Source organism: Heterodontus francisci, chromosome 18, assembly GCF_036365525.1.
Source record: "Heterodontus francisci isolate sHetFra1 chromosome 18, sHetFra1.hap1, whole genome shotgun sequence".
Taxonomy (NCBI): Eukaryota; Metazoa; Chordata; class Chondrichthyes; order Heterodontiformes; family Heterodontidae; genus Heterodontus; species Heterodontus francisci.
In genome coordinates this window covers 36,889,156-36,902,362 of record NC_090388.1, presented here as the reverse complement: position 1 = coordinate 36,902,362, position 13,207 = coordinate 36,889,156, and positions in this window count along the sequence as shown.

Genomic DNA, 13,207 nt, shown 5'->3' with positions numbered 1-13,207 from the left:
ACCTACTCAACATCTATGCTCCAACACTCTGCTCCCCACCTGAAGTGGCGCAGTTGTTAACGCAGCCTCACAGCTCCAGCAACCCGGGGTCGGTTCTGGGTACTGCCTGTGTGGAGTTTGCAAGTTCTCCCTGTGACCATGTGGGTTTCTGCCGAGTGCTCCGGTTTCTTCCCACAGCCCACGACTTGCAGGTTGATAGGTAAATTGGACATTGTACATTGCCGCTAGTGTAGGTAGGTGGTAGGAGAATGGTGGGGAGGTGGTAGGGAATATGGGATTAATGTAGGATTAGAATAAATGGGTGGTTGTTGGTCGGCACAGACTCGGTGGGCTGAAGGGCCTGTTTCAGTGCTGTATCTCTCGAAGTTAAAGACCAGTTCTACGAGGAACTCCATAATATCATTGGTAGCATTCCCAATACTGAACATTTGTTCCTGCTGGGGGACTTTAACGCCGGGGTTGGGGCTGACCGCGACTCATGGCCCTCCTGCCTTGGGCGCTATGGCATTGGAAGGATGAAGGAGAATGGACAGAGACTGCTGGTGTTGTGTACCTATCACAACCTCTGCATCACCAACTCGTTCTCTCATACTAAACCCTGTCACCAGGTTTCATGGAGGCACCCAAGAACACGTCGTTGGCAACAGCTAGACCTCATCGTCACAAGGCGAGCCTCTTTAAACAGCATTCAAATCACATACAGCTTCCACAGTGCGGACTGCGACACCGACCACTCCCTGGTGTGCAGCAAAGTTAGACTCAAACCAAAGAAGCTACATCATTCCAAGCAGAAAGGCCGCCTGCGCATCAACACTAACAGAATTTCTTATCCACAGCTGTTACATAAGTTTCTAAATTCACTTGAAAAAGCCCTTCAAAACACTCCTACAGGGGATGCAGAGACCAAGGGGGCCCACATCAGAGACGCGATTTATGACTCAGCAATGACCACCTATGGCAGACGTGAGAAGCAGAATGCAGACTGGTTTCAATCTCATTTTGAAGAACTGGAACCTATCATAGTCGCTAAGCGCACTGCACTGTTGAACTACAAGAAAGCCCCCAGTGAGTTAACATCCGTAGCACTTAAAGTAGCCAGAAGCGCAGCACAAAGAACAGCCAGGCGCTGTGCAAATGATACTGGCAACACCTATGTAGTCGTATTCAGCTGACCTCCGACACCGGAAACATCAGAGAAATGTATGATGGCAATAAGAGAACTTTTGGGCCAACCATCAAGAAGATCTTCCCCCTCAAGTCTAAATCAGGGGACACGATCACTGACCAACGCAAGCAAATGGGCCGCTGGGTGGAGCACGACCGAGAACTGTATTCCAGGGAAAATGTTGTCATTGCGACCGCCCTCAATGCAGCCCAGTCTCTGCCAGTCATGGATAAGCTGGATGAACAGCCAACAAAATTGGAACTCAGTGATGCCATTGATTCTCTAGTCAGTGGAAAAGCCCCTGGGAAGGACAGCATTACCCCTGAAATATTCAAGAGTGCCAAGCCTGCTATACTCTCAGCACTCCATGAACTGCTTTGCCTGTGCTGGGATGAGGGAGCAGTACCACAGGATATGCACGATACCAATATCATCACCCTCTATAAAAACAAAGGTGACCGCGGTGACTGCAACAACTACCGTTGAATCTCCCTGCTCAGCATAGTGGGGAAAGTCTTCACTCAAGTTATTTTAAACAGACTCCAGAAGCTGGCTGAGCGTGTCTACCCTGAGGCACAGTGTGGCTTCCGATCTGAAAGATCCACCATTGACATGCTGTTCTCCCTTCGCCAACTACAGGAGACATGCCGCGAACAACAGATGCCCCTCTACATTGCTTTCATAGATCTCACCAAAGCCTTTGACCTAGTCAGCAGACGTGGTCTCTTCAGACTACTAGCAAAGATCGGATGTCCACCTAAACTACTATGTATCATCACCTCATTCCATGACAATATGAAAGGCACAATTCAGCATAGCGGTGCCTCATCAGACCCCTTTCCTATCCTAAGTGGCGTGAAACAGGGCTGTGTTCTCGCACCTACACTGTTTGGGATCTTCTGCTCACTGCTGCTCTCACATGCATTCAAGTCTTCAGAAGAAGGAATATTCCTCCACACAAGATCAGGGGGCAGGTTGTTCAACCTTGCCCGTCTTAGACCGAAGACCAAAGTATGGAAAATAGGGAACTCCTCTTTGCTGACGATGCTGCATTAACATCTCACACAGAAGAGTGTCTGCAAAGACTCATCGACAGGATTGTGGCTGCCTGCAACAAATTTGACCTAACCATCAGCCTCAAGAAAACGAACATCATGGTACAGGACGTCAGAAATGCTCCATCCATCAATATCGGCGACCACGCTCTGGAAGTTGTTCAAGAGTTCACCTACCTAGGCTCAACTATCACCAGTAACCTGTCTCTCAATGCAGAAATCAACAAGCGTATAGGAAAGGCGTCTGCTACTACGTCCAGACTGGCCAACAGAATGTGAGAAAATGGCACACTGACATAGAACATAAAAGTCCGAGTGTATCAAGCCTGTGTCCTCAGTACCTTGCTCTATGGCAGCGAGGCCTGGACAGCGTATGTCAGCCCAGAGTGACGTCTCAATTTATTCCATCTTCGCTGCCTCCGGAGAATCCTTGGCATCAGGTGGCAGGACCGTATCACCAATGCAGAAGTCCTCGAGGTGGCCAACATCCCCAGCATATACACCCTACTGAGCCAACGGCGCTTGAGATGGCTTGGCCATGTGAGCCGCATGGAAGATGGCAGGATCCATCAGGACACATTGTACAGCGAGCTCGTCACTGGTATCAGACCCACCGGCCATCCATGTCTCTGCTTTAAAGACATCTGCAAATGCGACATGAAGTCCTGCGACATTGACCACAAGTCGTGGGAGTCAATTGCCAGTGATCGCCAGAGCTGGTGAACAGCCGTAAAGGCAGCGCTAAAGAATGGCGAGTCGAAGAGACTTAGCTGTTGGCAGGAAAAAAGACAGAAGCGCAAGGAGAGAGCCAACTGTGTAACAGCCCCGACAACCAATTTTATCTGCAGCGCCTGTAACTCTAGAATTGGCCTTCATAGCCACTCCAGGTGCTGCTTCATAAACCACTGACCACCTCTAGGCGCTTACCCATTGTCTCTCAAGACAAGGAGGTCAAAGGAGAAGAAGACTGACATGAATAGAGAACTGGTTGGCAGACAGGAAACGAAGAGTAGGAATAAATGGGTCTTTTTCTGAGTGGCAGGCAGTGACTAGTGGGGTACCGTAGGGATCAGTGCTAGGACCCCAGCTATTCACAATATATATTAATGATATAGATGAGGGAATTAAATGTAATATATCCAAGTCTACAGACGACACAAAGATGGGTGGGAGTGTGAGCTGTGAGGAGGATACAGAGAAGCTCCGGTGTGATTTGGACAGGTTGAGTGGGCAAATACATGGCAGATGCAGTATAACATGGATAAATGTGAGGTTATCCACTTTGGTGGCAAAAACAGAAAGGCAGATTATTAACTAAATGACAATAGATTGGGAAAGGGGGAGGTGCAGCGAGACCTGGGTGTCCTTGTGCATCAGTCGCTGAAAGTAAGCATGCAGGTGCAGCAGGCAGTTAAGAAGGCAAATGGTATGTTGGCCTTCATAGCAAGAGGATTTGAGTACAGGAGCAAGGATGTCTTGCTACAATTATACAAGGCCTTGTTGAGACCACATCTGGAGTATTGTGTGCAGTTTTGGTCTCCTTATCTGAGGAAGGATGTTCTTGCAATGGAGGGAGTGCAGCGAAGGTTCACCAGACTGATTCCTGGGATGGCAGGACTGACGTATGAAGAGAGATTGGGTCGATTAGGCTTGTATTCACTAGAGTTTAGAAGACTGAGAGGGGATCTCATGGAAACCTACAAAATTCTTACAGGACTGGACAGGCTTGATGCAGGAAGGATGTTTCCGGTGCGGGCAGTCCAGGACCAGGGGTCACAATCTAAGGATAAGGGGTGAGCCATTTAAGACTGAGATGAGGAGGGATTTCTTCACCCAGAGAGTGGTGAACCTGTGGAATTCTCTACCACAGAAAGCAGTTGAGACCAAATCATTAAATATATTCAAGAAAGAGTTAGATATACTTCTTGGGGCTGAAGGAATCAAGGGATACCGGAAGAAAGCGGGAACAGGGTACTGAGTTTGGACGATCAGCCATGATCGTATTGAATGGCGGTGCAGGCTCGAAGGTGCAAATGGCCTACTGCTGCTCTTATTTTCTATGTTTCTCACTATTCTGAAGGTTGAAGTGGATGCATTAAGAACATTTTATTGACCCTGCTGGGTGTACTGAAGCCTAACTCTGTTCTTAAAATGCCTCGGATTCATTGGCAGCTCTTTGGTTGGCTGGAAGACTGAGTTAAAGAATAGAGGTTTTTTTTAATGTTGTGAACAACTCATTAGCACCTTCTTACAATGGATCTCTGACGAAAAATCAATCTCTTTATAACTGTCGGTTCCAGAAAGAAAAATTGTGAAAAAATATTTTCCTTAAGTTGAAAACTAGCAATTTTTTGTTAACTATAGGTTAATGTAGTTTTAAAGCATAGCTGAGTAAACATTTTATTATATTTATATGATAGGTTGATAACAGACTTATTGAAGTTGAGTAATAGAATATTGCCTAAAGTGCTTTTTTACATCTGTGTCTCATATTACAGACGTTACAGCAGCAATCACAGCATTAACACCAAAATGATCCCAGGATGCTCAGGATTTTGTAATCTTCCATTTGATACAAAATGTTATTAATATTAATATTCTACATAATTTTAAAATCCAAAGTCAAACTGTTACTATTATTATAAATGAAATGCATGTTCAGCTAGTTTTATGCCGTTGTTTTAAATTCCTCCATAAGGTACCAAAGTACCATTCACTTGAGCGATGGAACAAATGGGCCGGAATTTTACGTTGGACAGGAGGCCCCGCCCACCGGCCAAAAAGTCAGTGGTGAACCCATCTTCGCTGGGCCTGGGGAGCCAGGCCGGAATTTTTCACTACCCAGGCCTTTAACTGGTCTTGGGCGGGACTTCCACCTCCTTGAGGCAGTCCCGCCTAATGGAGCTGCCGGCCAATCAGCAGGCTAGCAGCTCTTAGGCCCAGCAGCGACACCAGGAGTGGTGGCCACTGCTGGGACTAAACCCAGCCATCGGAGGCAACATGAAGGATGGCCCTGGAACTCAGGTAAGTTTTTAGGACCTTGCATTACATTAGATTAGTGTGCTGCATCTCTAGGTCACCTAGAATGGAATGGAAGGGAAGTGTGGCCCAATGAGGTAAATCAGAGTTCATATGCTGTTTGTTTCAAAATTATACAGCCTTTGCACTTATATTCATAAGAATTTTAATTTTTGCCCTTTCTTTCACTGTTACTCAGTTTCCTCCTGTATACTGCAACAATTACTTAACTATGAGCTGGAAAAAAATTGAAAGAGAGTGGCTTTTAATTTCCAGTCACTCAGGTAAGGCAAGCTGACATTTCATATTTTAAATATTGCAATCAATCACAGATGTACAAAAAAAACTTTACTCAAATTTTGTCATCAAAGGGCAACCAACAAACCCTATGTCAATGGAAGGGAAATATGAAATTAGCTGGTAGAATTATGAAATAAAAATCAACTGTGGACTGAACAACAAGAAAATGGACACATTTGTGCCACAGATAAAATGGAGTAGAGGTCAGGTGACCCCTCCTGTACTGTCAACAAACACATTTGTCTGCTGAAGATGAAACTCAGTAACCTCATCTGAATTAGCTTTGGGGAGAACTCATTGAAATTGAAAGAAGCCCATTACATATTGATGACTCTTATAAACAGGAATGAGCTAACAAAGACTTTTGCAGACTGACCATCTCTGAAGCCAAACCCAAAATAATAGGTATGAAGTAACACCTATTTATCAGAATGAGCCACATTCAGACACCATAATTTAACAATTGTTCACATATCCTGGAACATTGCATGTATCACCTCAGGAAAGAGAGTCCTCAGTCACCTGAATAACACCCCAAACTGACAAGTTTCTACCTTAAAAAGTATCTCTCTGGAGAGAGAGGATAGAACAGCCAGAGAAGGTCTTTTCTATCTAGAACAGCTGTGAGACAGACCCTGCTGATAACATATTTTTAACTACTGCAGCAGAGAAAGTTAACCATGATTTCCACCATTGACTTTGGACTGAGGCTTAACCACAAGAAGCCTGCAACACTTCATCCTTTTCAAGACAAAAACCATTCAGGCCAACACCGTTGAAAGATTTCCTCCTGAAAAGCTGCTAAAGGTTTTTTAAAACAACAAACTCTTTTACCACTATTGGACTCTAACTGCAAGCAACCACTCTATTCTCTATCTTTTCTTGAGTGTGTGTGTAAGTGAATGTGTGCGTGGGTGAGGTCACGAGCATTTGTCAGTTATTGTTGAATATTTATCTTTCTTTTTAATTTACGAGAAAACCTGTTGTTTGTCTATTTATTTGACCCTTAAAACACCCAGGGACTAAAACACTTCTTAAAGCACGATCTCCAGTTAGTTGAGAGGTGAAAAGTGGAAGTCACACATACAACTTCCCATCTTTTCATAACACAGTGAAATCTTTACTCATATTCACAATTATACAAATAAAGAATAAATAAATCTGCAGCACAGTACTTAAATAAAGTGGAGAATTGCATTTTCATGTAAGGTTTCAATGAATGAAATCTTCACTATTATCAGCACTTGGTAATAGGTGTCTGAGTGTAATGCAAACTTTGGAGGTGAGGAAGGGACATAAAGGTGCAAGAAAAAGTGTCAAATCAAAAGCTACATTTATCTTAACCCTTAAAAACCTGTGGCTCTTAGAAATTCATACACTAGGGTCTGGCCAATTCTAGGTCTTTAGCTCATACTCTATATCGCTGTAATTTCCATGGGGATTCTCAAGCAGCTGCTACGGATTTGCTGGAGCACGGAAGGAACAATGGAAACAGCCTTTTCTGCCATGTCTCTGGGGTTTCTGCTGAGGTTCTCACAGGATATTAAGAGAACCCCTCCATTCAAATTCAAGCCGAGAGTATTTTCCACATTTTACTTCTGCTCATCCTCTTTCCTATTCTCTTTCTCGATTCATTTTTCTTTTCTCCCCATTATATCTCAATCTAATTTTTAGACCTTTTTTTAGTGGTTACAGTAAAGGCTATGGACCCTGACAACATCCTGGCTGTAGTACTGAACACTTGTGCTCCAGAACTAGCCACTCCCTTAGTACAGCTACAACATTGGCATCTAACCAGTAATATGGAAAATTGCCCAAGTATGTCCTGTTCACAAAAAGCAAGAGAAATCCATCTGGCTAATTTACCAACCCATCAGTCTACTGTCAATCATCAATAAAGTGATGGAAGGTGTCATTGACAGTGCTATGATGCAGCACTTCCTCGACAACAACCTGCTTACTGATGCTCAGTTTGGGTTCTGCCAGGGCCATTCACCTCCGGCATTCATTAATGCCTTGGTCCAAACATGGACAAAAAAGCTGAATTCCAGAGGTGAGGTGAGAGTGACTGCCCTTGACATCAAGCAGCATTTGATTGAGTGTGGCATAAATGAGCCACAGCAAAATTGAAGTCAATGGGAATCAGGGGGAAAACTATCCACTGGTTGGAGTCATACCTTTCACAAAGGAAGATGGCTGTGGTTGTTGGAGACCAATCATCTCAGTCCCAAAACATCACTGCAGGAGTTCTTTAGGATAATGTCCGAGACACAACCATCTTCAGCTGTTTCATCAATGACCTTCCCTCCATCATAAGTTCAAAAATGGGAATGTTTTCTGATGATTGCAGAGTGGTCAGTACCAATCGCAACTCCTCAGATACTGAAGTAGTCCGTGCCCGTATGTAGCAAGACCTGGACAACATTCAGGCTAGGGCTGATAAGTGGCAAGTAACATTCACGCCAGACAAGTGCCAGGAAATGAATATCTCTAACAAGAGAGAATCTAACCAACTCCCATTGATATTCAACAGCGTTACCATCACTGAATCCCCCATCATCAACATCCTGGGAGGTTAACATTGATCAGAAATTTAACTGAACCTTCCACATAAATAACACAGCTACAAGAGCAGGTCAGAGGCTCAGAATTCTGTGGCAAGTAACTCACCTCCTGACTCCCAAACCCTGTCCACTATCTACAAGGCACAAGTCAGGAGTGTGATGGAATACTCTCTACTTGTTTGGATGAGTGCAGCTCCAACAACACTCAAGAAGCTCAACAGCATCCAAGACAAGGTGGCCTGCTTGATCAGCACCCCATATACCACCTTAAATATTCACTCTCTCCAAGACAAACGCACAGTGGCAGCAGTGTGTACCATCTCCAAGATGCACTGCAGCAATTCGTCAAGGCTTCTTCAACAGCACCTTCCAAACCCACGACTTCGGTGATCTAGAGGTAGAAGGGCAGCAGATGCATGAGAATACCACCATCTGCAAGTTGTCCTCCAAGCCACACACCATCCTGACTTGGAACTATATCACCGTTCCTTCCCTGTCTGTGGGTCAAAAACCTGGAACTCCCTTCCTAACAGTATTGTGGGTGCACCATGTGGGTCCCACATGGACTGCGGCAGTTCAAGAAGGTGACTCACCACCTGCTCAAGGGCAATTAAGGCGATAAATGGTGGCCTTGCCAGCAATGCTCACATCCCAAGAACAAATAAAATAAAACCTATTTTTCTGACTCTCCAGAATTCTTTGTCTATCCTGAATTTGTGGCCCATATTATTCAAATTAGGTGCCCAGATGAAAACCAGAACCAAAAGTCAGGTTGAAGTTCTTTTCTCTAGAAAACAGAAGGCTGAGGAGTGATCTGATACAGGCCTTTAAAATTAAGCAGGAGTTTGATAAAAGTACACATAAAGAAAATATTTCCATTATGGAGGAGTCCACAACTAGGCATCATAAATATAACACAGTCACTCATAAATCAATAAGGAATTCAACAACAACAACTTATATTCCTATAGCATCTTTAACCTAATAACCTGTAGCACATTCTGGCGCTACAGAGGAGAGACGTTTTGGAGAATAAGGACCTCCTTGAGTGTGATGTCTCCTCTGAGCAGAAGGTGGATTCGGAGGGGGCTGCAGTCTATGAGGACAATGGCAAAGCACCTGAAGGACTGCAGGCAAGGCGCAATGACATACATGCCAGGGAGGCTCGCCAGTCCCTCATACACAGATATTTCTCTTGAGCCTTCCTTAGAAACACATGTAAACAATTCAGTCTTCTCACTTCTATAACCCTGTCTGCCTTTCCTTTAATGCCCTTACCATCTCATTGGGCCCATCATGACATTAAGCCAAGGCATGCATAACACATTGACCTCATGCAATCTGGACCTTTCCATCACATCCTTCTCAAGAGCCCTCCAGCTGTTAAGCCCCCAATAGTGCAGAAAGGAGAACAGGAGTCTTTTGTGGTGCGACACATCACCTTTCATTTGAAACATTCAGTCAACGATGTGACAGAACACTATAAACTATCACCCCGTGATACCCAAGTACAACAAAGTGGATTTAAACATGCACTTGCAGATGCTCCTACATTGTGCTCCTGCTGTGCAAGCAGCTGATGTGGAAGCAGGGTGCTTGCCTTTCTGCTCCATTGCTTTAGATGACTGTGGTGGACTTCTTCTGGTTTTCTGAGGCCTAGGGGACCCAGGCAAATGGAGGGCCTCATGCAGCTGTGCAGGAGACACCTCTGTCTTTGCAGCCTCATGAGGCATTGGTGTCACAGTCATCCACACCAGGGGCTTCAGGCAGCCGCTCCTCTGCCCTTTCAGGGCACACTTGTCCCTCCCTGCTCACCTGAGGAGCATAAGCACTTGGGAAGGGCTCTAAGTGTCTCATGTCCCCCTCGCCCAACCATTGCTCCATGGAGCTCATTGATGAGGTGATGGCATGCAGGACAGCATGCATCTCCTGCATCCAGTGGGTGGTTTGCTGGATGTGGCTATCCATGAGGATGACCACTGTCTCAGTGGAGGAGCCCACGCATGCATATGCCAGAGACATGGCCGCACTCATGGCATGGATAGACTCCTCCATCATCCGTGCATGGGTGTCCAAAGCCTCTGGGATCTCTGATATATGTCCACAAACCTCACACTGCAGTTCCAGCATCTGCCATTTTGTTGATGTCTCCAGAGGCATGCCATCAGCCTGAAGCTGAACATCGCTGTGCCCTTCCACAGTCCTCTACGTGGGAGTGGTCGCAGCTGTCACTGCCTTTGTCAGCTGCTCGGGTACATCTGTGCTGTGCTGACCAGATGGTGCCACTGAAACACACTCAAATGCCCACCGACATGAGAGTATCTGCACTGGTGGCGGGTGCGTTGGAATGATGTGACGCTGCCTCCTCAGATGTTTCCTCCTCCTCTGGGGTGTCAAGTGCTTCTGCAGGCGTGGCTGCAGCCTCATCTACCTGACTTGCGAGAGAAAGTGAGGTGAGGATACTGCGCAATCCAACACCACCTTCTGACTATCCTTCAACTGGAGCTCCCTGTATTCATACAGTCATTCATTGCACAGAAGGAGGTTATTCGGCCCATCAAGTCCATGGCTGTGATGAGCCCAGGCGTGCCATAGTTACTGCTCACCAGAAGGTTTAGTGGCTTCTTCCATTAAGTTACTCGCTGTCTCAGGGTTTCACACCCATCTCACCATCAGCTACAGGCTGTCTGCTTCCTACTTCCAAGCTCTCTAGCTCCTTCATGTCTTCTTCAATTGGAATCAGTACAGTGAGAAATGGCACACCTCCTCTAGTCTATTGCCTTTCTCTGACCTTCTGCAAACACAGAAATACATATTGTCACTTTTCCATAACTATGCTGCACACCTATGTTCAGGCAGCCTCAATGTCCACCATTACGCCTGCTGCATTCGGCTATTCAGTGTTGACCGACTGGGATCCTCCACTGAGAGACTGCTATGCATCTGACAATGAACACTGGTGCCTGGTCATGGCCGATGCCTGGATGGGCACCATCTTCTCACATTTCATATGCACGTTTGTGACATTCAAGGCTGTGAGCTCAGTCTTATAATTTCCACTCACCTTGCCAGACTGCATCAGGTCATTGATTCGCTTTCAGCACTGCAACCATATCCATGGGACCACCCCATGGCTGCTAACCTCCTCTGTGAGCTCCATCCATGCCCTCATGGTTTGCCTTGCTGGCCTCCTTCTACCATCGCATAGGAAGAGGACCTCCCTCCACGCCCTTGCCATCAGGAGGAACACATCCAGGGAGACATCATGAACTTGGGTGTCACCGTCATTTAGCTGCTGCCATTATGATGGCGCCACCTTTGTCTGGCCTCACTTTCCAGGGCCTGCTAAGGAGGATACAATCCACAAGTGCCAGGATTGGTTAGACCAGATGATCACATGACTACCTGGCTGTTCCAGGGTTTTCTTTTGAACTGGCCACAGAGAGTTTGAAGGCAGAGTGTCTGTTTGCTCCTGGACTGAGAAGATCTCTCCTGTCTGCTCCCATCTCTTTCTCACAAGCCTTTGAATCCACTGAAGACACATGAACCCCAGGAGAGAAAAGTCTCCAACAGTGAATGAGGTTTAAGAAGAATACTGGGCCCCAGCAAAAAGCAAGATCTACCTACAATCAAGGACTCTACAATGAGCTCAAAGAACTGTAACAAAAACTCTTCCGATATAGCCTCAAACTTTTCCACTTTATTTCTTCTGTTCCTTTCTGTCTCTATCTGCATGTGTGTATCGCGTGTGCATGCTAGCGTGGGCGTGTTGTGTATCCATAGGCATTAATTGAATTGGAGTTTAAGTTTAAGTTTAATAAAATTTCACTTTTCTTCTTTAAACCTGAGAAAACCTGTTATGCTGGTTTCTTTGCCTTATAATTGGAAAGCGGTGAAAAGGGATTCACCAAGGGGGAGCTGAAAACACAGTGTGTTTAAAATTAAACCCTGTTACAGTAAGACCAGGTGAAGACTGAAAGGTAACCCTAGACCTCTTTCTCACCTGGTCATAACAGATATTTGGGTGCTAATGTCCGGGATTCTACCTACAGACAAACGAGAGAAGTTGGAAGTGGGAAGCCAAATTGTTCCCAATCAAAAAGAGCAAGATTTCAATTCAGATTTTCTTGTGGTTGTTTGTGCTTGAATACTAACATGTCTGCAACTGAAGCTAGTAGGTCTCCAAGCCAGGGTGAAGTAACTTGGGATAATTTAAAAGCACTGCCTATGGAGGACCTGAGAAAAATGGCTGAGCAGTGTGTGATCACTGTACGTGGCAAGGCTAGGAAGTCTGAACTCCTAAGGCTAGTGGCCAACCATTTCTCCCTTGAATCTGAAGAAGCAGAAACAGCCAGGACAGGGAGAAAGAAAGAGCCTTCCAGAAGGAATGTGAAGAAAATGAAAGGCAGGAGCAAGAGAGAGAAAGAATATTCCAAAAAGAATGCAAAGAAAGAGAGTTGAACTGGCTTGAGTTAACTAGAGGATGGCAGAGTAACCCCAGTGAAAGCATGGCCAATATGGAGGAGCATAAATCAGGGTCGGGTACAGAATTGTTAAAACTAGCTCAACTAATTCCAAGATTCAATAAGGAGGATGTAGAAACATTTTTTGTGTCCTTTGAGAAATTGGCAAGGCAGCTAAAATGGCCAACTGAGACCTGGTCTGTTTTACTGCAAAGCGAGCTAACTGGAAAAGCCCATGAGGTTTCTTTCCTGTTACCAGATGAGAGTTCATCAAATTATGAACTGACAAAAAGTGCTATCCTTGGGGCATATGAATTAATACCTAAAGCCTATCACCAAAAGTTTAGAGCCCTCAAGAAGCAAGCTAATCAAACGTATCTGGAGTTTGAAAGAAGTAAGAAGCTGGTTTTTGACCAGTGGCTGAGGGCTCTTAAAGTACAGCTCAACTATGAGAATCTCAGAGAAGTAATTCTGTTAGAGGAATTTAAACACTCTCTCCCAGTCTCCATAAAGACCCATGTAGAGGAGCAGTGGATCCAAAGAGCCCAGTAAGTGGCCGTTCTGGCCGATGAGTTTGCTTTAATTTATAAGTCAGTTTCCCAGGGGAGAACCTTTCCTAATCACCCCCATAAATCTGAAAAG